This window comes from Mixophyes fleayi, chromosome 10 (genome assembly GCF_038048845.1).
Source record: "Mixophyes fleayi isolate aMixFle1 chromosome 10, aMixFle1.hap1, whole genome shotgun sequence".
Lineage (NCBI taxonomy): Eukaryota > Metazoa > Chordata > Amphibia > Anura > Limnodynastidae > Mixophyes > Mixophyes fleayi.
In genome coordinates, this window is record NC_134411.1 from 34848879 (window position 1) to 34873467 (window position 24589).

The 24589-nt window shown below is 41.3% G+C and overlaps 1 long non-coding RNA gene across 1 annotated transcript in view; it reads right to left on the reverse strand.

Moving 5' to 3' along the window:
* Positions 1-4175: 4175 nt before the first annotated feature.
* Positions 4176-24589, reverse strand: part of LOC142103998 (uncharacterized) — a 32263-nt gene continuing 11849 nt past the window's right edge. Inside the window, exons 2-4 of the long non-coding RNA XR_012679481.1 lie at positions 18287-18541; positions 17678-17947; positions 4176-4445 (exon numbers count right to left, since the gene is read on the reverse strand). This is a non-coding gene — a long non-coding RNA (uncharacterized LOC142103998). The remainder of the gene's footprint in view (positions 4446-17677; positions 17948-18286; positions 18542-24589) is intronic.

The following is a 24589-nucleotide window of genomic DNA, read 5'->3' on the forward strand; positions in this document are numbered from 1 at the left end:
CTACACTTATATCAAGTGAACCCGTGTTAATATGATCCTCTCTATATACTGAAAGATTCAGTGTAGGCTATTAGACCTTTCTATTGGAGTATCCAGGATCAACAATACAGATCTCTGTTAACTTATATAATAAAATCTGCAGCTATAGTTAATGCTATAACAAGAATTTATACATAAATCAGTTAACAAACTGACTTAACACAGCGATGTATGGCAAATGTTTTGCCATTTTTAAATTTATTTGTTACTTTACACACTTTATTTATTTTCTTTTAAATATTTTGCTATGCGTAGTATTCAGGCTTCAATTATGGGATCCAGTAATATATTTTTTAATATATACCAATAAAATGTATGTTTTAAAGAACCTTAACAATCACTGAGTGCCCTCACTATTACATGCTCTCCTCTTACACTTTGTTCTTCAGTCTGAATAGATTTACATGTCTAGGAGGTGCACTATCCTGGTCATGAGATATTGAAAGGATTTAATTATATTAAGCAGGTATGTGATTACCTAGTACGTTGGTATTCACACTTCTTTATTTTGGTATCTAGAACAGTCATATCTGTATAATGGTAACCTGTCCGGAGGGACACAGCAAGTGACAGGAGACAGAGAGAATGGGAGATGAGTCAGACACCAGAGAGAGGTAGCTCTAAGTAGATTTTCCTTTGGATTAGACAGGCCAGACAAACTGATCCTATACCTATAAAAGGTTGGGCTGATGCACAGATCCCTGGGCTGGGAGGAGAGGTGATACAGGAAGGAGAAATGTTACAGAGTAGAGGCGGGGACAGTAAGTGAAGAATGATGTGAGAGCAGGTGAATGGATGAGGAGCCGTGGTGAGAGAAGAAGGAAGACCTCATGGTGTGTGGTACAAGGATGGGAAAGAGAAGGTATTGTACATAATAAAATGGTTCAAGAGGAAGACTTTACATTGACCCTATACAGTTGTACATTTATAAGGAAATAAATGAGACAATTAATCAATGAGTCAAAATTTAATTACATCTGCCCATCCCAGAAATCCAGGTAAACATTACAAAGTACCCCCACCAGAGTGGGGAAGAGACTATTTACATCGTAGAAGAGTTGAACACTTACAGCAGGAGTACTGAGCAATTGTCAAGGTTATATTAATGCTCCACCCCCTGCAGTCACATGACCCTGATCATACTCACATGTTGCCTCTGTCACTGGAGCGGATGTCTGGCTGCAGTTACCACTAAGTGTCTGTACAGTGACTGTATATTCTCTGCCAGGTAGTAATCCTGTGATATTCACTTGTGTAGAACTAGTTTGTATTGTGTTAGTTATATCTCCTGTTAGAAAGACCTTATAATGATCCACTTTTCCTGCTGGTGCCGTCCATGTGACTCCAAGAAAATCAGACAATTTATAATTGTTCAGTGTGATGGAGCCAGCTAGTCCGGGAACTAACAGGGAATACAATCAGAATATTAGATATTCACACAGGAATTCCATAGCAATGTGTTTAGTATTTATATATGTAGCACCTCTGCATTCACCACCATTTTAGTCATCAGTAACCTATGTCTACAATATGTCATTTACCCTCTTCCAGGATTTAGATCACAAGTTACAGTTTTATTTCATAACATATTCTGTGGGATTGTAGCATTACTATAAACTGGGGAGGGCTGATACAATTTAGTCCGGAGGGCAACACTCGACTCAGCAGCCTATTAGGAACATTTTAAAGGGAACAAAATGGAGGTGGCCCAGTGACCCAGCCCAAGGTAGTCCACTATGGGAACGGCCAGGGGGACAAATACACCTGACTATAAATCACTATCACTTGACTGTAGACATTAAATTTAAGATGAACCAACACTTACCATAAAATGGCAGAAAGTTCTTTTAGTTGCACTTTATCCTTATCCTTTATTACAGCGGGTGAAAGAAGTACTGAACACATGAAGAAAGGGATGTGCAAAAAAGGCATCAATAGATTAAAAAAGGAGAATGAGTCAACTGCGCTCCCTAATATATTCTGGCCAGTACAAAGAATGGTCCACATTCAAATAGATTGAATTGAAACTCATATGAGAAAACATGTACAGTAGGCAGCCATGTATAGTACAACACAGAAGGGACAAAAACACTGATACGGATGGTATTCCAGCAAGTCTCTATTGGTGCTAAGCGGTGTGCCTACTAGTCAAATAGAAATGATTGTATTTGTATGCACAGTCTGGTTCCAATAGGAATTGCACGTTCAAAAGACGGAATGGATAACAGTGGTAATAGAGTACAAAGGTTTACTCCAGTGAATGTTGCAAACTTGATGTACGGGGAAAGTGTTGTTCCTATGGGTAATGCAACCTCGATAATGGAGACAGAAAGTTCTGTAACTTACATGAACCTGTTACTGCAGATGTTACTTTCGGTCCTCTCCTAGACGCAGTCCATTACCTCCCCATGGTGCCGGGGGGCGTAGATGACGGGTGATCGTGAGATAGACGGCGGAGTTCTATGATGAAGCAATAAAGTTGCACATGCGCATGTGAGCTGGTCTGGACAGCTGAATGTATATTGCGATGTTCGTCAGACAGGTCTTAATGTTGAAAGCAGGCTGGGTGTCACAAATCTCTTAGCATTCACCGGAATGTGTGGTAAGGGTATCCTTACCACACGTGTGCATCACGCTAAATATACATTCAGCTGTCCAGCTGTCTACCCGGAATTAGCAGGTACAATTTTTTCAAAGAAAACAATAGGTAAGGCACTCAACCACCATGGCCTGTATGCACGCTCACCAGGCAAGACTCCTTTGCTGAAGAAAATACATGTTGAAGCTCATTTAAAGTTTGCTGCACAACATTTAGGCAAGCTTGTAAAATACTGGGAGAATATAGTGGGGTCAGATGAGAGCAAAACTGAACTCTTTGGATGCCATAATACACAATGTTTGGAGGAGAAATGGCGCTGCACATAACCCCAAAAACACCATACCAACAGTGACGTTTGGAGGTGGAAACAATATGGTGTGGGGGCTGTTTTTCTGCACACGGTACTGGCATACTGCATATCAGTGAAGGAAGGATGAATAGAAAAATGTATTAAAACATTCTTTATAAAAATCTGCTGCCATTTACCACAATGCTGAAGATGAAACGAGGGTGGACATTTCAACAAGACAATGATCCCAAACACACAGCCAACGACACTCTCAACTGGTTTCAGAGAAAGGAAAGCTGCTAGAATGGCCCAGCCAATTACCTGACTTGAATCCAATTGAAAATCTATGGAAATAACTAAAGATCAGAGTTCATAGAAGAAGCCCACGGAACCTTAAAGATTTGAAGACTATTTGCGTTGAAGAATGGGGCAAAATCACACCTAAGCAATGTATGCGACTAGTTTCTCTATACAGAAGGCGTCTTGAAGCTGTCATTACCAACAAAGGCTTTTGTACAAAGTACTAAATAAATTTCAGGAAGCGTGTTCAATAATTTTTCTCTGTGTCATTTCACATTATTACAGAAAACTTAAAATTTACGGACATCTATGGTTTGATTTCTTTACATGTGTGGATTGCAAGGGTTGTTGCTGATATTTGGTGTACATTTTATTACAATAGCCAAATTAAATATATATTTACTGAGAAAAATGTTAATGTGTTCAATACTTATTTCACCTGCTGTATATGATGCTTTGTATTTAATAGGAATCTGAAGATTAATTTCATAATACTGTCAATTATGACTCCTAAAAATGCAGAGGCGCAATACATTCTCTCTTATAAAAAAAATCACTTATTTACCAGCCCCTTATTGAAGTACATCCTTACATATAAATTTGCTTTCCCCTAAAAATTGAGCCTAGATGGTACAAAAGTTTCCCCCTGAAAGTATTGTCTGTGCCTGATCGTCACTATTTCACAAGAAGTGGGAAAATCAGGTTGTTTTGCACAATTCAAAAAGCTCTGTGGATATAAATTATATAAAATATCTTGTCCTGATTTACTTTTACACTTTAGCACAGAATGAGGCGCAGCACTCTGCATGTCTGGCCAACTACTCTCATCAGAAGGAGCAGAACATGACGTCACCAGATTTGGAAAACTGTTTGTTTTGTTAATGTTCTATAAATGTTCTGCTGCTTTCCTGCCTTTCTCTTCATGCTCAGTATGGTACTTACCTGTGCAGGTAGTTACTGATACAGGGTATGATTCAGTGATATTATCAGCAGCTCTTGTATATACCAGGAATGTATATGTCTCTCCCGCTGTCAGACTCATTATTGTAGCTGATTCACTTGTCACTATTGTATCATTTATCATTGTAGCTGGTGATGTGACATTAGTCTGGACTCTGTAGGTGTAATTACTCTGATACTCATCAGGTCTACTCCAGAACAGAGGAACAGAGATCATGGACGATGCATTGTTCATTAGTGATTTTACCGACAATGGTTCTGTATTCAGAAAAATAATGATCAGTTGTTTTTAAATCAAAGTGAACATGGAAAATATTCAGATTTTTCTGATAACAGACATATTCACAACACAACTATCCAATTAAACTAAACTAACTGCAGGCAAGGCATATGTAGTATAACGGTATATTGCTAAAAAGTTACAAAAGGAACAAAAACCTAATTCTATACACATATTTGCTCATGTAAACCTGATGGCAATAGCCCATGTGCTTTTAACGGTTTTATTTTTGTTTCCTCAATAAAATAAGAAAAAAAAATATTTATCCTTATACATTTATATCCACTAACATCTTACACTCATACTAAGCCCATGGCCTGGAAGACAAGATCAGGAGAGGCAACCCACATAAGTTTCTAACTTGGGACTATGTTTGTTTTGTAAAATTTGCAAAAAAGATTTGCAGGGACAACCAGATGGCCATTCTACAATCCTGATCTACCAACGCCCTATATCGTACTGCCCAAGCAGGACTGGTCACACTGGTCGAATGTGCTGTTCACTCAGATGGGACTGTTATCCCCACCACAGAAAAGGCCAACCTAGTCTATTAAGAAGAGGCATCACATCATAATGGACAAACAGGGCATCTGAACACTTGGACAAATTAGTCCACAGACCATCCATCACACCCAAGAAATGACACACTAGGATAGTACCACTAAAGCCACCTAAGAGTCTGCAAAGTCTGAACCAAGCACTGAAACAAAGGTGGAAAAACAGCTTTTTAAAAAACTGTCACCTCTTGTCCAAGGAATCCTGAAAGGACGTCAAAACCAGGTATTGTTGTCCTAAATCAACACAAAATTGTTGGGAAAGGATTTCCACAACTTCAAACATTTTAATTGTTACTTTCGAATCTCCTGTGCCACTAGTATTTCTTATGAAGATCTTATTCCCCAGAGATAGTTTTCCATGTGGGCATCCAAACATATTGATTTGCTTGAACCTTTTCTTCTGTAGTACCATATTATTGAAAACAGTGCATGATTTGTAAGCTGTATAACGCTGGCAAACCAATAAATGTCAGATCTGCACATGTGCAATAATAAAGGCACCGTATTGGCATTTCTAAACTCATTATGTCACTAAATCCCAGTAGCTGAAGACCAATTCGCAAAGAGAGGCATAGCCAAGGATGAAGCATGCAGACAATGAAAGACATTAACCTCTTTATTGTAAATTAGCAACAACTGATGTGCCAAATTTAAGTCATTTATTTTAAGGAATTGAAGATGGATAAAGTGATAGACCTACTAAGGTCTCTATTATGATGAGACCCTTAATATGACAGATAAGGGTTAATCATGACACATTCGCATAAGATATAGATGATCAATTCCTCTTCTTAGTACTATTTCAGCTTCTTTGGAAGGGTTCCATTGTTTTAGTATACACAAGATTTTCTTTCTTTATTTATTTCTTGATAATATTTAATATTTCACCAACATTAATCTCTGTAATAAAAGCTTTTTGCCAATGAATGAGACAAAAAAATGTTGTTTTTTAATTAGTATGTATAATGAACTATTGCCTTTTTTCCCTTTGAGTTTTTCCAACTGTGGTGTTGATGGTAAAAATGTTTATATATGTTTGAAGAGCACCCCCTCAATAATAACGTTTGGGAATATACCCATTAATTAAGATGAGTCCCATTCCTTGTGTGATTACAATTTCTCCAGATGTTGAAACAGCAATGACAGACTATGTCTAATAAGTTCTTAAGCATTGATTGATTAAATTGATTGAGCTACTTCCACTTCTTTATGTGTTCTCAAGCATTCCAGAACCGCTTTAATGTGTTTTATGTGTTCTAACAGTGTATAAAAATGTTACCAAGGTAAATCACTACGTATTGATCCATACTGATCCAAAATGTATCAGAGCACATCATTAACAAAATGTCAAAAGTTAGCTGCGGCATTAGTTAATGCCTACAACACGGACTAGGTACTCAAATTATAGGCCCCTTTGTAAATATGTTTGCAGCACGGAACCTCTCCAACAATTCCAGAGGAAGAGGCAATTTGTATTGATCGCATTTGGAGCTATGTAGTCCATACATGGGCCAGGACCACCATTTCTTTTCTTCAAGCAAAAATATTTATATTATAAAATAAACAACTTTAAACTGTATAAAAATTAATAAAAATATGGTTTATTTATTTTTTTACATAAATCAAGATTGCTTCAGAATGTGAGTGGAGAGGTCTTGCTGAATAAAGCAAACATCTTTGCCATATACAGTCAAATGTCAGAGCTTCTGGTTTCCAAACTGACTTTGTAACTATAAAAAATAAAAGGTGCAAGTCTGTGCAGCCAGTATACGCCTGGACAGACTGCATCCAATATTGAAAAACCAAACCAAACTGGAAACAATAACTTGTCTGAATATTTTGAAGGACCTAGCTATCTTTCAATCTCTAGATATGCTGTCATGGAAACTGTGAAATCATCTCTACAGAAAGGACTAACATGATAGGCACCCCCATGGGTGGCACCCCCAGCAGGGGAGACTATCACCAGTGGAAGCCAGCAATATTGCCTGTGGGGATAACACTGGCGATAACCTCATTGGGTGAAGCAAGACCAAGCTGTTTCCCCAGAAGAAACACTAATTTTCACTGGCAAAAGAGATCTTCACACTTTAGAATAGGGATGAGCGCACTCGGATTTATGAAATCCGAGCCCATCCGAACGTTGCGGATCCGAGTCGGATCCGAGACAGATCCGGGTATTGGCGCCAAATTCAAATGTGAAACTGAGGCTCTGACTCATAATCCCGTTGTCGGATCTCGCGATACTCGGATCCTATAAATTCCCCGCTAGTCGCCGCCATCTTCACTCGGGCATTGATCAGGGTAGAGGGAGGGTGTGTTAGGTGGTCCTCTGTGCTGTTTAGTTCTGTGCTGTTTAGTTCTGTGCTGTGCTGTGCTGTGCTGTGCTGTGCTGTGTTCTGCAGTATCAGTCCAGTGGTGCTGTGTGCTGTGCTCTGTGCTTCTAAGGGCATAGTTATTTCCCCAATATTCCCCTGTGTTTAAAAAAATAAAAAAAAGTTTTTTTAAAAAATACCAAAAACTACTTCAATTTTTTTTAATTACCACAAAATTTGCACAACCAATCCTGCAGTATAAGCCCATTGGTACTGCAATATTACCAAGTTCACACATTCAGCAGTAAAAGTCCAGTGGTACTGCAATATTACAAAGTTTACACATTCTGCAGTATCAGTCCAGTGGTGCTGTGTCCTGTGCTCTGTCCTGCTGAGGTCCGTAGTGCTGCTGGGTCCTGTGCCGTGTCCTGTTCAGTCCAGTGGTGCTGTGTCCTGTGCTCTGTGCTTCTAAGGGCATAGTTATTTCCCCATTATTCCCAAGTTTTTAAAAAATAAAAAAAAGTAAAAAAAAATAAAAAAGTAAAAAATAAATAAATAAATATAATAATTATAACCAAATTTGCAAAACCAATCCAGCAGTATAAGTCCATTGGTACTGCAATATTACAAAGTTCACACATTCTGCAGTATCAGTCCAGTGGTGCTGTGTCCTGTGCTCTGTCCTGCTGAGTTCCGTAGTGCTGCTGGGTCCTGTGCCGTGTCCTGTTCAGTCCAGTGGTGCTGTGTCCTGTGCTCTGTGCTTCTAAGGGCATAGTTATTTCCCCACTATTCCCAAGTTTTTTAAAAATAAAAAAAAAGTAAAAAAAAATAAAAAAGTAAAAAATAAATAAATAAAAATATAATAATTATAACCAAATTTGCAAAACCAATCCAGCAGTATAAGTCCATTGGTACTGCAATATTACCAAGTTCACACATTCTGCAGTATCTTGTGCTACATATAATGGAGACCAAAAATTTGGAGGATAAAGTAGGGAAAGATCAAGACCCACTTCCTCCTAATGCTGAAGCTGCTGCCACTAGTCATGACATAGACGATGAAATGCCATCAACGTCGTCTTCCAAGCCCGATGCCCAATCTCGTAGTACCGGGCATGTAAAATCCAAAAAGCCCAAGTTAAGAAAAAGTAGCAAAAAGAGAAACTTTAAATCATCTGAGGAGAAATGTAAAGTTGCCAATATGCCATTTACGACACGGAGTGGCAAGGAACGGCTTAGGCCCTGGCCCGTGTTCATGACTAGTGGTTCAGCTTCACCCACGGATCTTAGCCCTCCTCCTCCTCCCCCCCCCCTACAAAAAATTGAAGAGAGTTATGCTGTCAGCAACAAAACAGCAAACAACTCTGCCTTCTAAAGAGAAATTATCACAAATCCACAAGGCGAGTCCAAGGATGTTGGTGGTTGTCAAGCCTGACCTTCCCATCACTGTACGGGAAGAGGTGGCTCGGGAGGAGGCTATTGATGATGTAGCTGGCGCTGTGGAGGAACTTGATGATGAGGATGGTGATGTGGTTATTGTAAATGAGGCACCAGGGGGGGAAACAGCTGATGTCCATTGGATGAAAAAGCCCATCGTCATGCCTGGTCAGAAGACCAAAAAATGCACCTCTTCGGTCTGAAGTTATTTTTATCCAAATCCAGACAACCAATGTATGGCCATATGTAGCTTATGTAAAGCTCAAATAAGCAGGGGTAAGGATCTTGCCCACCTAGGAACATCCTCCCTTATACGTCACCTGAATAACCTTCATAGTTCAGTGGTTAGTTCAGGAACTGGGGCTAGGATCCTCATCGGTACAGGGACACCTAAATCCCGTGGTCCAGTTGGATACACACCAGCAACACCCTCCTCGTCAACTTCCTCCACAATCTCCATCAGATTCAGTCCTGCAGCCCAAGTCAGCAGCCAGACTGAGTCCTCCTCAATACGGGATTCATCCGAGGAATCCTGCAGCGGTACGCCTACTACTGCCACTGCTGCTGTTGCTGCTGTTAGTCGGTCATCTTCCCAGAGGGGAAGTCGTAAGACCGCTAAGTCTTTCACAAAACAATTGACCGTCCAACAGTCGTTTGCCATGACCACAAAATACGATAGTAGTCACCCTATTGCAAAGCGTATAACTGCGGCTGTAACTGCAATGTTGGTGTTAGACGTGCGCCCGGTGTCCGCCATCAGTGGAGTGGGATTTAGAGGGTTGATGGAGGTATTGTGTCCCCGGTACCAAATCCCCTCGAGATTCCACTTCACTAGGCAGGCGATACCAAAAATGTACAGAGAAGTACGATCAAGTGTCCTCAGTGCTCTAAAAAATGCGGTTGTACCCACTGTCCACTTAACCACGGACATGTGGACAAGTGGTTCTGGGCAAACGAAGGACTATATGACTGTGACAGCCCACTGGGTAGATGCATCCCCTTCCGCAGCAACAGCAACAGCTGCATCAGTAGCAGCAACTACAAAATGGCGGCTCGTGCAAAGGCAGGCAACATTGTGCATTACAGGCTTTAATAAGAGGCACAATGCTGACAACATATTAGAGAAAATGAGGGAAATTATCTCCCAGTGGCTTACCCCACTTAGACTCTCATGGGGATTTGTAGTGTCAGACAATGCCAGTAACATTGTGCGGGCATTAAATATGGGCAATTTCCAGCACGTCCCATGTTTTGCCCACACCATTAATTTGGTGGTGCAGCATTACCTCAAGAGTGACAGGGGTGTGCAGGAGATGCTTGCGGTGGCGCGCAAAATTGCTGGACACTTTCGGCATTCAGCCAGTGCCTACCGCAGACTAGAGGCACATCAAAAAAGCATGAACCTGCCCTGCCATCACCTCAAACAAGAGGTTGTGACGCGCTGGAACTCCACCCTCTATATGCTGCAGAGGATGGAGGAGCAGCAAAAGGCCATTCAGGCCTACACAGCCACCTACGACATAGGCAAAGGAGTGGGGATGCGCCTCAGTCAAGCCCAGTGGAGACTGATTTCCGTGTTGTGCAAGGTTCTGCAGCCATTTGAACTTGCCACACGAGAAGTCAGTTCCGACACTGCCAGCTTGAGTCAGGTCATTCCCCTGATCAGGCTGTTGCAGAAGCAGCTGGAGAAAGTGAGGGAGGAGCTGGTAAGCCATTGCGATTACACCAAGCATGTAGCTCTTGTGGATGTAGCCCTTCGTACGCTTTGCCAGGATCCGAGGATGGTCACTCTTTTAAAGTCAGAGGAATACATTCTGGCCACCGTGCTCGATCCTCGGTTTAAAGCGTATGTTGTGTCTCTGTTTCCGGCGGACACAAGTCTACAGCGGTGCAAAGACCTGCTGGTCAGGAGATTGTCCTCTGAAGAGGACCGTGACATCCCAACAGCTCCACCCTCATTTTCTTCCACATCTATGGCTGCGAGGAAAAAGCTCAGTTTTCCCAAAAGAGGCACTGGCGGGGATGCTGATAACATCTGGTCCGGACTGAAGGACCTGCCAACCATTGCAGACATGTCTACTCTCGCTGCATTGGATGCTGTCACAATAGAAAAAATTGTGGATGATTACTTTGCTGACACCATCCAAGTAGACATGTCAGACAGTCCATATTGTTACTGGCAGGAAAAAAAGGCAGTTTGGAAGCCCCTGTACAAACTGGCTCTATTTTACCTGAGTTGTCCCCCCTCCAGTGTGTACTCGGAAAGAGTTTTTAGTGCAGCGGGGAACCTGGTCAGTGAGCGGCGAAGGAGGTTGCTTCCTCAGAACGTTGAAAAAATGATGTTTATAAAAATGAATAATCAATTCCTCAATGAAGTACAGCACTGCCCTCCAGACAGTACAGAGGGACCTGTGGTTGTGGAGTCCAGCGGGGACGAATTGATAATGTGTGATGAGGAGGAAGTACACACTGTAGGGGGAGAGGAATCAGAGGTTGAGGATGAGGACGACATCTTGCCTCAGTAGAGCCTGTTTAGTCTGTACAGGGAGAGATGAATAGCTTTTTTGGTGTGGGGGCCCAAACAAACCAATCATTTCAGCCAAAGTTGTTTGGTAGGCCCTGTCGCTGAAATGATTGGTTTGTTAAAGTGTGCATGTCCTATTTCAACAACATAAGGGTGGGTGTGAGGGCCCAAGGACAATTCCATCTTGGACCTTTTTTTTTTTGCATTATATGACCAATCAACAGTCGTTTGCCATGTTCAAAAAGTAAAACCAAATTTAAAAAAATACAAGAAATTAAACCAAAAGTAAAATGCCGTGTCATAATTTAAAACAAGAGGTATTGACGTGCTCTAAAACTACTGTATTGTTGTTTATATTTTATAAACACTACACTTGAAAGCTTGAGTCTTTCAATAAAAAAGTAACTGTCCATTGCACGAATATTTGCAACAGGGACAATTTTAGGGTTAAGAAAGTCAACTAATAACACTTCGACGCTGTCTGTCTTTATAAACACTACACTTGGAAGTTGGAGGAGGTATTGTGGCCCCGGCACCAAATTTACTACCGGGGCCACTCCACTGTGCAGTCCATATTTAGGTGTATCAGATATTAAACAACGGTGACAGTTGATGCCCAATTTTTTAATTATATTGTGGCCTCGGTACCAAATTGTGTACCGGGGCCACCACACTACGCAGTCCAGATACTTGTTTGGTGGAATTCAGACCAGTTGAGGGTTTTATTATTATTATATTGTGTGGACCACTCTATCTATACCACACTACAACTCTATATACCACTCTATTTCATACTTTAATTCTATTTCATACTTTAATTCTATTTAATACTTTAATTCTATTTCATACTTTAATTCTATTTCATACTTTAATTCTATTACTAATTACCATAAAGAGGAACAAAATAAACCAATTTTACCAAAAGTATAATATGACTTAGACTTACAAACACTACACTTGAAAGATCGTGCCTTTAAATGAAAAAGTCAGTCTTCATTGCACGACTATGTGCAACAGGGACAGTTTTTTGGGTTTACAAAGTCAAACAATAACACTTTGACCCTGTCTGTCTGGGATCTCAATGACGAATTGTCTGTACCATGTTTGGAGGAGGTATTGTGGCCCCGGTATCAAATTGGGTACCGGGGCCACCCCACTATGCAGTCCAGATACTTGTTTGGTGGAATTCTGACACGTGGAGGGTTTTTTAATTATATTGTGGCCTCGGTACCAAATTGTGTACCGGGGCCACCACACTACGCAGTCAAGATAGATAGATGCGTATCATAGATAAAGTACATTCAGTGGTGTGGGGCAAATTGAAAAATATTCAAAATGCACTGACATTATCAAAAACAAGAGGTTGTCACACGCTAAAACTCCAACATGTATATGATGGAGAGGATGGAGGAGCAGCCGTATGTGTAGTGTAATGCAGATCTGTTGAAGGTTTTTTATATATTTTATTGTGGTGCCCAGTGCCCACTCCTCTACGCAGTCCAGGTACATTTATTGGTGCGATTCATAAAAGTTCAGGGTTTTTAAGATATTGTGGTGACCCACTCCTCTACGCAGTCCAGGTACATTTATTGGTGCGATTCATAAAAGTTCAGGGTTTTTAATATATTGTGGTGACCCACTCCTCTACGCAGTCCAGGTACATTTATTGGTGCGATTCATAAAAGTTCAGGGTTTTTAATATATATTGTGGTGACCCACTCCTCTACGCAGTCCAGGTACATTTATTGGTGCGATTCATAAAAGTTCTGGGTTTTTAAGATATTGTGGTGACCCACTCCTCTACGCAGTCCAGGTACATTTATTGGTGCGAATCATAAAAGTTCAGGGTTTTTAATATATATTGTGGTGACCCACTCCTCTACGCAGTCCAGGTACAGTTATTGGTGCGATTCATAAAAGTTCTGGGTTTTTAAGATATTGTGGTGACCCACTCCTCTACGCAGTCCAGGTACATTTATTGGTGCGAATCATAAAAGTTCAGGGTTTTTAATATATATTGTGGTGACCCACTCCTCTACGCAGCCCAGGTACATTTATTGGTGCGATTCATAAAAGTTCAGGGTTTTTAAGATATTGTGGTGACCCACTCCTCTACGCAGTCCAGGTACATTTATTGGTGCGATTCATAAAAGTTCAGGGTTTTTAAGATATTGTGGTGACCCACTCCTCTACGCAGTCCAGGTACATTTATTGGTGCGATTCATAAAAGTTCAGGGTTTTTAATATATTGTGGTGACCCACTCCTCTACGCAGTCCAGGTACATTTATTGGTGCGATTCATAAAAGTTCAGGGTTTTTAATATATATTGTGGTGACCCACTCCTCTACGCAGTCCAGGTACATTTATTGGTGCGATTCATAAAAGTTCTGGGTTTTTAAGATATTGTGGTGACCCACTCCTCTACGCAGTCCAGGTACATTTATTGGTGCGAATCATAAAAGTTCAGGGTTTTTAATATATATTGTGGTGACCCACTCCTCTACGCAGTCCAGGTACATTTATTGGTGCGATTCATAAAAGTTCAGGGTTTTTAATATATATTGTGGTGACCCACTCCTCTACGCAGTCCAGGTACAATTATTGGTGCGAATCATAAAAGTTCAGGGTTTTTAATATATATTGTGGTGACCCACTCCTCTAGGCAGTCCAGGTACATTTATTGGTGCGATTCATAAAAGTTCTGGGTTTTTAAGATATTGTGGTGACCCACTCCTCTACGCAGTCCAGGTACATTTATTGGTGCGATTCATAAAAGTTCAGGGTTTTTAATATATATTGTGGTGACCCACTCCTCTACGCAGTCCAGGTACATTTATTGGTGCGATTCATAAAAGTTCAGCATTTTTAATATATATTGTGGTGACCCACTCCTCTACGCAGTCCAGAAAGATACCTTGTTGCAACGTTTTGGACTAATAACTATATTGTGAGGTGTTCAGAATACACTGTAAATTAGTGGAAATGCTTGTTATTGAATGTTATTGAGGTTAATAATAGCCTAGGAGTGAAAATAAGCCCAAAAACTTGATTTTTAAACTTTTTATGTTTTTTTGCAAAAAAATCCGAATCCAAAACCTTAAATCCGAACCGAGACCTTTCGTCAAGTGTTTTGCGAGACAAATCCGAACCTCAAAAATAACGAAAATCCGGATCCAAAACACAAAACACGAGACCTCAAAAGTCGCCGGTGCACATCCCTACTTTAGAATAACATAACCCTAAGTTTCTAAGAGTTGTGTATGATCCATGATACTGTTGCAGCGCAGCTGTAAAGTATGCAAAAGCTGAGCTTGCTAAGACCACAGGGATTGAACAAAGGAATAGTATACATTTTCTGAAAACTATAAGTTATTGTCAAAACAAGAACATACATGGGCAGAAATTTAATTTTTATTCTATCCATGACTTCATACAAAGTTGGAGACAAAATGAGCTTAATTTGCGATTGAACATTTTTTTTTAAAGGAAAATGCATATTTCCGTCTATATGCAGAGCTGGAGATGCGTTCCATTCATCATGAGTACCATATGTGTATATATTATGCCCGATGCATGTCGCACTTATGTCCCACTTCTGCCCATATTTGAAATTATTTATTTTATGTCCAACAAACGCATTATCTATTAACCATAAACTAAACTTAAAAAATCTCTCTAATACAGCAATACCTTATCGTCTTGCATACGAAAAAAAAAGATGCTAAAATACACTCAAAAAATCATATTCTATAGCCAAGTGATCAATAAAGCATCAGTGAAGCGTTTGCAAACAGCTAATTACAATTGGTTTGCTAGTGCCAGTGACTGTCATCATCTTCACACACTATTTGCACATGCTCCTGAACAGTTGCAAATAAAACGTCTTTTTTGCTGTGTATGCATCTTTTTCCCAGTCTGCATTCGTTGCCAATTGCTCAAACACGTCCTTACAGTATAAGCGTACGCTAGAAAGCCCGTTCCTTCCGCCATCACACCTCTCCAGACATAGGGAGTCATAAGTATCACATACATGCTAGCCTACATTTGCGTGCGTTTGCTTTCTGAGCATGCGCACCACGATTTGTTACAATATACGCTATGCAAACTGACGTAGTACTCACTCTCCATCAGCATGTTTTCTGTATATATAGATGAAACCTGCAAGAATAAGTACAATTTTCAAGCAGTCGTGCCAGAGTCAGAAGGGTGGGCTGGTGAGGGTGGTAACTGCCCCTAGACCAGACCACCAGTCGTATCTATCTACTGAGTTATTATCATACCAATCGACTCCTCAGCTGCCATTTCTGTGCATCATCGGTCCTCCCAGTTGCAAACATCACTACACACATAGGTGAATTACATCCAGTAAGAAGCCTCCACTCTCTCCCCTGCTCATCCCAGTCAAGCAGATTCATGGCTTTTTAAAGTGTTGCAATATGAATCAACAGTAAGGAGGAGCACAGCAGAGGATGGAGGCTAGATATTAGGTGCAATTTACCAATGTGTGCAGGGGCAGAGAGAGTAAAGAGGTAAGCTAAATAAACACTGGTGTTGCATGAAAGAGAGCATACAGTGTATTCTTCCAGCATGTACATCCCTGAACCCTGCTTTATGTGATCCCAGGAGACATTTCTACAGCTCAGGAGGCAGCCAGCTACCCTTTAAAGCTTAGCTGCCTGCCTTTTTAAAAGAAAGTCGCTGTTTTAAATAAAGCCATTAGGGTTAAGGTGGAAAGTGTAAACTAACCCTGACCTCATTTCACCCGAAGCCTGCACCCCAAGGAAGTAAAAGCCAAGAGTAAAAAAAAACTATTTATATCCCCAAAGTAAAACCCTAACCCTAATAGCTTAATTTACATTTTTTTAAAACAAAAGACAGGCAGCTTTGCTCCATTTGCCTGTGTGCAAATGGTAGATATGTCTCTTGGGCGCCACCCTACCTACATGAATTAACAAAGAAGGCTTCCCACTTTAAAGCATTGGGGAAGTCCCACCTGCAGGATTATGGCTGTTACTTTCATTGAGTCCAATGGGGGACAAAGAATTAAGGAGAAAGATCCATCTGCTTTCTCTTTTTAGCAGATGTTTTTCTAAATCTCCTCCTCTAATGCCTAAAGAAATCTTATCTATTCCATAGCACCTCAGAGCACTTGTATTGCCCTTGTGATGTATTAACTAATGTCTGGCCACTGATGTTAATTGTTTAAAGCAATCTTTATCTCGTGAATTAAAAAAAAATAATAATTCACTTTTTTTCTTTTTCACTCATACTTACTTTCTATTGTTTATAATATTTTGTCTATATTTGATTTCTGGAATAAAGGCTTATTTTGCCCAATATTAAGAGTGCCTTCTACTTGTATACTTAGACCGTACTTCGGTCTGTCAGGATCTGCCTGCAAGCTTATGCATTGCATGCTGCTTTGCCTGGCAGCTCCTGCCTTTTTGTCTTCATTATTGTATTTATATTGGCAGTACCTCTATTCACCAGAGGTGCTGCTATTGTGCCTTACTTGTTTGTATCAGGGGTTAACCTGCTCTGTAATTATCCCTTGCACCTGGGTGTGTCCCTTCTTAAACCTGTCATTCCCAGCATACATTGCTGTTTATTGTTGTTACACTCTGTTGTCTCAAGCTGTTGTTGTTGTTACTTCCTGTTGTTACATGCTGCTGTGCTTCCTTTCTGCTGTACTTGTGGTTTACCCGCTACCTGGGATCTCTCCATATCACCGCTTACCAGCATCAGCCATCTGCCCGGTATTTATTTCTGCATTTTCCTGTATGCTCATTATTACACCATCTAGTTGTACTTCCAGCAATACACATTGTGTGTTTTCACCTCAGTCCTGGCTCCTGAGCTGTATTTTGCATTGAACCGTGACACAGTCCTTTGTTCATATATTTCTGAACATTTGCAATCTTGTCACCTGGATCATTTTCCCACCAGCACTGCTTTTCTGTTTTATTTCCTGTCACATGTGACTTTGCAGCAATTTGTGACAAAATACAATGAAAATGTAACCAAATAACAAGAGATGAAGAGAAAACCATGGTGCCAATAGGAATCCTGGGGGTGACTGTATCCCTGCAGTAGCTGTTCTAAACAGGAAAGCATGGGGGGGGGGGGCATTAATTGGTATAAATAATCTACTTGGGTGGAAGAGGGGCTAATAATGAAATTTAGAGCATGATAACACACTAAACTTCAAGATTTACTTTTTACTTATACTCCAAACATTTGGATCTATAGGTGGGCCATGGCCAAGAATCAATGTACCCCTCATGCAAAATGTTGTAAGAACTCAGCAGATTAATGTCTTCTGGATACAGGAAATACAATAATCATCTATCACATTTCTCACAGGATGGAAACTTACTTGTGTAGACAGATCTGCTCACAGGTAAACTCTGATACCCCCGGACTCCGACTGTGACCACAGTAATGGTGTAATTAGTCCCAGATGTCAGGCTCTGAAGGGTGACATTTGTTGTGTTACTTGATACAGTCCAAGTGCTTGAAGATGAATTCCCATAAGTTATATTATATGTCTTTGTCACATTGGTCATATTTACTGGCTCTCCCCAAGATAATGTGATGCTGTTTGTTCCAACTGTAGTAAAGGTTCTGTTGACTGGTTGGGTTGGGTCTGAATAAAAAATATACACACAACTGAGGATATATACAGTATACGTTTAAACAATGCATAAGTGAAACATTAAAAGGCCCTGAATAATAGTACATATGTAAAAGAGACACTAAGGGCTTAATTTACAGTTAGTAATAAACCCAGCTAAAGGGTGCAAATTTGGACAAAGCATTTTGCAATGCAAGGGGTGCAAATGCAATTTTTTGTGCAAGCATGGAATATTCTGCTTACTTATAATGCTGGGCAGCTTTAATTTAACACTGAGATTACAGATGCAACCAAATCTACTGTACTTAGTATCACATGACAATAAAGTCACATGACCCTGATCATACTCACATGTTGCCTCTGTCACTGGAGCAGATGTCTGGCTGCCGTTACCACTAAGTGTCTGTACAGTGACTGTATATTCTCTGCCAGGTAGTAATCCTGTGAAATTCACTTGTGTAGAATTAGTTTGTGTTGTGTTATTTATGTCTCCAGTTAGATTGACTGTATAAGAATTCACTATTCCAGTAGCTGCTGTCCAGTTCACAGACAGAAAATTGATTGAATTATAATTGTTCACTGTGATGGAAGAAACTTGTCCTGGACCTAAATAAGACAAAAACCCAAGGCAAATTAATTAGAAACTCTCAGTTTCCTAAGAATAGATTATACACAATATACAGAATATTGTAATTTTGTGTTAGTAATATTTACGAATGTTAATACCATATCAGTAGATTCTTTATACATATCAAAAAGATTCATGGTCGAAGGAGTCTTGGTTCAATGCACAATATATGCATTTCTGTACTAAGCTGCACACCAAACTACTTATGTATGTGTATTTTTGTGTATTATAGACTTGTGTACCATTACTGCTGGAGAGTGGCGGGAGGGGGGGGCAAGCACTTCGCGAGTACAGTAAGAGTGACATAATTAGACATGGACGCATACTGCGATATGCATAATAAAAAGATTCTCTCTTTCAGGTACTGGAGGGCTGGTGCAGAGATACGTGATGATGAAGATGACCAACAGCAGCGCTATCTAGCTACTTCTGATTGGCTGATTGCATACTGACACCTCCATCTGACATCTCATAGCACTTCATTTTATGAAGTTGCTGATATATATATTTGCATTACTTATTTGACATTTCACAACTGCAGGAAAGTAGATTGCCATTAGAACTTTAATAAAGTAAATAATGGATGTGGAAATGTTTATGTTTAACTTCATTTTGCATGGAAAATGTGACTTTTGCATATATTAAATACAATCAAGACACTATTCTCTCTTGTGTATATTGTACTTCATTATATTATTTTTTGTACATTCACTTACACTGTCAAGCCACATCTCTAGGCTAACTTTAGGTGTAAGTATACACACTTCTACACCTGATGTACGCCTGGCGAAAATACTACTGTTTTTGAGTTGTAAGCGTCCTGAGCTCTGTCCAACATGTAAGTAAACTTGTTTGTATACATCTTTTTCTGCGTACTTTCAGTACACAAATGCATCCAACTCTAAACGAGGCCTGTGAATGAACAATGTCACAATGACTAAAGTACACAAGGAGAGTGATCAGCTACCAGGGGATCCTGTGGGACGTTCTATTGTAGGTGATGCAGAGCACATGCGCCAATCGGGTGGACAGCACATGCACTAAAATAAGCATGCAGGCCGGCCAGATGTGATAACTACATGTCACCAAACCGGCATGATGTGTGTATAGTGTAATTATAGGAGAAGCAACACGGAGGGCAGTAGTGTTATACATGCTGGGAAGCAGTGGTATAGTGATTAATGCATATGGATACATTATATAGGGTAGATGATACAGAGACATTGCATATGGTAGTAGTTATTGTAGTATGGTGTGTAACTCGGTAACAATGAAGTTTATAGTGTATGTAAAGTAGTATAATAGGAATTGTTGTGGCACTGTGCGTAATATTGGGTTGTGAGATAGCATATATGTACTACAGATTTAAATAATATAATTGCATATGTGCATTAATGATAGTGATATTGTGTGTTTGTAAATGGAGCATATAGTCAACGGTGTTTGTGAGACAATGCAAGAGCATATGGTTCATGTTGTGAGCTGCAGTTTGCAATGATGAGAATACTAGTATTTCTATGTAATTAAAAATGTATTGGGTAATTGTAATGCAATCTGGGATACATATTTTATACACACACACACACACACACACACACACACACACACACACACACACACACACACACACACAAAAACAGGTCAAAGTGGGTATTTGTTCTGGTATGGAAATTGTAACTGAATGACCACTGGGTCCCTAGGCCCCCAGAGGTTTTAGGGATTTTGGTGGCATGAAGCTAATTTTAGATGTTTTTTATCACCATATAGTATAATATAACATCATGTAGTATTATATAGCACCATATAGTATAATATAACACAAACATATTGAATGATGTCATGCCTCCCCCACCTCTCCCTCATGTCTTACAGACATCAGAAGCTGCAGACACAACTATGTGCAGATGTGTTGTCACTCACCGGACTGTGAGTGCTTCTTCCCGGACATTTAGGAACCGTGGTCGTCCTCCATCCTGAGGGTCTGCGCATGCGCAGCCCTTTCTAACCCTTCAGTGTATGTCCCTTTAACTTAATTGGCAGATCAGGCAACACTCCCTATATTAAGCACCTGTGGTCAATACCACGTTGCCTGATCTTGGAGTCTCATTCCCCATGAGTCTCTGAAGGTGTTCCTGTGTTTCCTCGTGTTTTCAGCGCTGCTGATTCCTGTGGTTTCCAAACCACTTCTACCTCTGTGGTTTCCAAACCACTTCTACTCCTGTGGTTTCCAGACCACTTCTACCCTCCTGTGTATCATCGTGACTGTTAGCTGATTCCTATCCGCTGCCTCCGTTCACTACAGTCTTCAACCTACATCTACTCACCTGTGCATCATCGTGACTGTTAGTTGATTCCTATCCGCTGCCTCCGTGCACTACAGTCTGCAACCTGCAACTCGTCTGTGTTTCATCGTGACTGTTTGGCTGATTCCTATCCGCTGCCTCTGTGCGCTTCAGTCTTCAGCTCATCTCAACTCTCCCGTGTTTCCTCGAGACTGCTACTACTATTGCTATCCGCTACTCTCCGTGATCATCAGTTCCAGCTCAACTCTGCTCTCCCGTGTGCCATCGTTACTGCACCTGCTGGTTGCTATTGGCTACCTCCGTGTGTTCGCAGAGCCCTGCTGCCGCTACTCCTCAGCTCTACTCGTCCTTCAACTGCTGATCCACTCTCCATGCTTTCCTGTGTTCCCGCTGGTCTCTACCCGCCTGTCAGCATTGGATTCGTGTCTCACTACTTACCTCTCAGCTAGACCATCGCTATTCTTCAGGGTCCTCCAGGAGTCCAGTTCCACGCTCTACTGATTCCTGTGTATTTGTTTCCCTGCTGGTCTACCTACCTGTGCGCTGCACCTACTTGACTACCGCTTCACCCATCCAGGGACTTCGCATCCTGCCGGCCTCCTGCCGTTCAGGTATCTCTGCACTCCTGTCTGACAGCCTGCTTCTGAACCACGGTATGCATACTTCTCATTGACTGTGCTGGTGTATTGCATATCTTGCTGGACTGTGTTGGTTCTTCTCTGGAGTTTGCTATCCGCTGAGTCTATTACCATCATTGACTGTGTTATCTTGTACCGGATTACCTCAAGAGACTTCCTATTATTACAGTGCTGTTCAGTCATTTATATATTGTGCATATTATTGTGGATCAAGTTTAAGGTGCCCGTGTATCTCCTGTGTTGCAGTCTCTCCCCGTGCTCCTCCCCACATATATATTCAGTGGTACAACTTGCTAGAGGCAGACCACTGATCCCTGTTCCCTGTGTCACTTGTTCCAGTATCCTTTCACATAGCAGTGGTACAACTTGCTAACGCAGACCACTGACTTCCCGGATACCTCCACTTGGATTCCATTCCTTCACTCAGACAGCGGTACAACTTGCTATCTGCAGACCGCTGACTCTCATCACCTCCTTGTTTCTGTTGGACATTCCTCCTCACTATAGCAGTGGTACAACTTGCTACCGCAGACCACTGACTACCTTCACGTGTCCTTTGTCCATACAGTTCCTCGTGTATTATTACCTCCATATTACCAGTGCTGCTAGTCATAGACTTTCCTGAGCATCTCATCATCTGCTATTTCCTGTTCCGTGATCACCTGCTACCAGAGTACCATAATACCACCTATATTGCTCTGGTAAGCCTATCACCTGGTGATCCCTGGGTAAAGACTCCTAGTGCCCGTGACATGTGTGCTATCAACATTGGCTGCTTGCAAGAGTAGTATTATTAATGTACTATGTTCTACTCTTCCCTGTGTCTACATCTAACTTATGAAAGTAGGAATAAAGAGAGGGGATTACTTTGGTCAGAAGAGCTGCACTGATTTGACACTGGGACTGTCTTTATTACGTGTCACTTTGTATGTTTGAATGTTTTATTATATTGGTTGAAGTGTGTCAAAAAATTAGTTTTGCCACCTAAATGCATCAGGAAGTTGGGAAATGCGTCCCATTAAAAGTGTAGGGATGAGGTTGGGTTTCTATAACACTAGATAATTCTAGTCTTTCTGCAGGGAGGAACAGACTATGCACCTACCAGTACAACATGGAATGTCTCCACAAATATGCCTTCTCCACACCCACTACCTCATGTAAATATGCTCCACCATAGACACTGCCATCTTGGCCCTTAAGTCCACGTCCTTACCTGTAGAAATGGGTGGATCTGTGCAAAATTAGGTGCATGTTGTCACAAAAGAGCTAAAAGATGTCATACCTTATCATGCAAACATATCTAGCCCTGCATATTGAATTTATGGTGTTTTCATTATTATCCCTGTATCTTTATATTTTGATGTGTATAATGCAGGAACAGGGAGTGTAAAATAATAAACATTGTTCTACTGAAAAGCAATAAGGATTGAAGAAGTAGAAAATCAGGGTATTTAAAATGTGGGCTGACATGTTTTATGGTTCGTCAATGACTACAATCATTAATTATAACAGGTTTATCATAAAGATCCAAATAAGCAGCCAACTGAAAATAATTTGTCATCAGATCTCAGCATTAGTGTCATATTAGGTTTTGTAGAATGTGTGATTGGAAGCTCTCAGACATGACAAAATATGCATTAGACAGGGACCATAGATATTGCCTGAGTAATTGGCCGGAATCCAAGCAATGGTTTGCTTGGATGCCGGCCAACCCCTCTTATGGGAGTCAACACAAAAAGAGAGTCCGTCTTATGATAAGCAGAGGACCTATCCACATAAGTACGTAAAGCCTACACCCCATCTAACAAAGAACCCTCACGTAAAGCAGGAACCACTATATCCTGTTTCTCGTAGAAACCAGACAACTTTTGGCAGCAAAGAAGGCACCCCCTGTCTTCATGAAAAATCAAGTAGGGAGCCCAACACGATAAGGCCCTGAGTTCTGACACCCTGCGAGCCGATGCGATAGCTAACAAGAATACCACCTTCCAGTCAAAAATGCAGAGGTTCGAAAGGTGGCTTCTGGGAAAACATCCAGGACCAAATTTAGATCCCAGGGTGCTATTGACGGAACGTAAGGAGGCTGGATGCGCAACACCCCCTGGACGAAGGTCTGGACTTCTGGAAGAACAGACAGACGGCGTTGGAAAAACACAGATAATGCAGAGACCTGAACCCTGAGAGAGCTAAGACGGAGCCCAACATCCAAACCATCCTGGAGGAACTCTAATAAATGAGACAAGCGGAAAGATGACTGGCAAGAATGAGCCTCACACCATTTAACATAAGCCAGCCACGTCCTATATTAAATGCGTGCCAAGGACGGCTTCCTGGCCTTCATCAAGGTCTGCACAACACCGGAAGAGAACCCGTTGCCCCACCAAATGCTGGCCTCAACAGCCATGATGTTAAATCTAACCAAACAAAGTGAGGATGATGAAAGGGTCCCTGTTCCTGTAAATCTGGCCTGAGAGAAAGAAGCCAACCCGGACCGTCTCTGAGCAGAAGAATGTCTGCGTACCAAACCCTCGTGGGCCAGTTTGGTGCAACCAGAATTACCGGATGGCCTCCCAGAGCCACCCGTTGAAGTGCTCGCTGAATCATGGAAATGGGAGGAAACAAGTACCCCAGTTGAAATTCCCAATGCATGGTCATTACATCCACTGCCGCTGCCAAGGGTTCTCTCAACCTTGCGCAAAACCTTGGAACACAGCAATTGTGACGAGAGGCCATCAAATCTATGTCGGGGAGGCCCCATCTGTTGACTAGATCCTGAAAAACCTGAGGATGCAAGGACCATTCTCCTGGGATGATCGCATGCCTGCTCAAATAATCCGCATCCCAGTTGTCCACCGCCAGTATGAACACCGTGGATATGGCTGGAACAAACCTTTCTGCCCAAGACAAGATCTCGTTCACCACTGCCATGGCGCCAGCGCTTCTCGTTCCGCCCTGGCAGTTTACGTAGGTCACCTTCGTGGTGCTGTCCGACTGAATTCGAGTCGGCATCCTCCTGAGAAGAGATTGCGCCCCCTGAAGAGCTAGGAGGATCGCCTTCAATTCGCGAACATTTATCGGCAGGGAG